The sequence below is a fragment of the Aplysia californica genome, unplaced genomic scaffold, assembly GCF_000002075.1.
Source record: "Aplysia californica isolate F4 #8 unplaced genomic scaffold, AplCal3.0 scaffold00084, whole genome shotgun sequence".
In the NCBI taxonomy this organism is placed as follows: domain Eukaryota; kingdom Metazoa; phylum Mollusca; class Gastropoda; order Aplysiida; family Aplysiidae; genus Aplysia; species Aplysia californica.
Genome location: NW_004797354.1, coordinates 1,483,195 through 1,485,694, shown reverse-complemented (window position 1 = coordinate 1,485,694; position 2,500 = coordinate 1,483,195).

The following is a 2,500-nucleotide window of genomic DNA, read 5'->3' as shown; positions in this document are numbered from 1 at the left end:
CTCTCACTCTCTCTCTCTCTCTCTCTCTCTCTCTTTCTCTCTCTGTCTCTCTCTCTCTCACTTTTTCGCTCGTTTTCTGTCCTTCACCTCCCTTCTCTCTTTTTTATATCTTTCTATCTCTTTCCGTCTCTTTCATTCTCTCTCTCTCTCTCTCTCTCTCTCTCTCTCTCTCTCTCTCTCTCTGTCTCTCTCTCTCTCTCATTGATGGCCCGTGAATTGTGTGCTTAGGGAGCATTAAAATGTTTTTTAAATGTTATTATTTATTGTTGTTGTGAAATTCTTTTGACTTTTTAAAATTGCCTAGGATAAAGAATATCTCTATTACATCTGTAAAACAGTGAAGCTCACCTTAAACTTTCCTAGATTCCAAATGTATTGGCCATGTCTCTCCATTGTGATTATTTTATAAACGAAGTCAAAATAGGATCGGCGTGGAGGTGTATCACGCATACTGTCAAAACTCAAAATACCATGTTATTATTATGACATGTTATTGAAAAATGAGCTAATGAGTGCGAATAGACAATCTGTTTCTGTGAGGGTTTACACAGCATACGAAAGCTACTCCTACGACTTCTGATCAAAAAGTACTCATTTTATTTTGCACATTGACAGTTACAGTCTTGTTCTACACTTTTGATTCAGTCTGATACAAGGACTGATACGCACTCTGGCCTGAATAAATAGAGGAACAAGTACATAAAATAGTAAACCTTAAGTTTTCTTCACGAATCATGAAATCATGTTGGAATCGGAGTGGCTCTGAGTAATCGAATCTATGCGGAGCGAAAACGCGATGAGATTTTTTAAAAAGTGAATACGACGAAATTCAAAAATTAAAAACTCAATTATTGTACGAAAAAGGTTTCTCCATGATGAAGCGCTGCGTCCCGACAATTTTGTCTCTGTGGCAAGGAAATGATGATAATATCTTACTTTCGGGGCTTCATGGGGAAACTTTTCCTTTATAAGGCAAAAAAGTGTCATTCCATATCCAAGTGTGCAACAAAAACAACACCAAGTAACAGCACAGCTTTGTTTGGGGGGAGGCGGCGGACTGGAAACTAGAACTGATTTAACTGGAAAAGTCGGAACTTACCAAACTGGAAAAGTATATTTGAGTTGGGATTCATCAAACATAAATTTGTAGAAAATATCTGTTCATTTGCAATTTCGAAAACATTATAAGGCATTACAAGAAAAGGGAGTTCCGTTTTTAGTTACATGTCAGTGTGCAGTGTACAAGTATTCCGCCGTGCCAGGTAGCGGAATTGTTTTATCGCTTGGCGCTGCTGTAATTTTTCCAGAATGTACAAGGAAGCCTTCAACAGCTCCGAATCGTGGTTACCTGTGAAGGCCAGAAAACTGCCCATGCCCAAGCCTTCCCCTTTGATGTGTCTTTGGAATAGACAGGAGAGTAGCCTGAGCCAGAGACTGTGATTTTAGTCTTTGACCTGAGCCGTGGTGCAACAGAATAGCTTAATCTTTTTCACGCTCTCCTTACGATAAGAACTGGGAGGCTCCAAGGTGATTATAAACAAACATTCTATTGGGAGACACACCTAAAGGGATCGGTCGTGACGCAATCTTTAGCTCGTGCCTGGTCACCAGTGTGATTCTATATATAACAGCAAGTAGTGATCACTCCACCCAGCGGTTACACATACGGTATTTACGGTCTGTGACTCCACCGAGAGAATCGTGGAACACACCAAGCCTCTTACTCCTGATCGACTTTCTGTCAACATATGACTAAAAATAGAACCGGCCAATAAATTACTTTGAAAAATTCCTTTCTATTGGTTTGTCGCAATCCCCGTGACCTTAGGTCTGCTGGGGTAATAAAATGGATTGTGAAGTGGGAATTTGCGCTATACAAATGCAGTCTATTATTACTATATTTCGTACGTAGATCTAGTTCAATTTCTCTGGGGAGAAAAACAAAATATCAACGGCTGACAATTTGTGACGAATATAAAATAAAAATCGTGTAAAAGGAATGCACATGAACAAGAAAAGTGCTAAACATGACACAAGCATTAGAGTGGTAGTAAAATGCTATTGGCTACTTTAGTTCTTAATTCTTCTCGAGCTCGACTAAACAATTTAATAATTAATTTGCTTGATTCTGTGAGCTTATTTCTTTGACACTGCCAGTGAAGACCAACGCGATTTTGAAGGGGATACAATACCTCACAGAACAAATCGAGATGGTCATGCTCGATAAAACTTACTATTTCTTACCTCTTTGGTTACAATCAATTACATAATCTCTGGTTACAACAAACCCCTTAGGTAACAACTAACGAATACAAGGGTAGTATGTATATATGTATGTATGTGTGTATGTATGTGTGTATGTATGTATGTATGTATGTATGTATGTATGTATGTATGTATGTATGTATGTATGTATGTATGTATGTATGTATGTATGTATGTATGTATGTATGTATGTATGTAAGAATGTATGTATGTATGTAGGTATGTAGGTATGTAG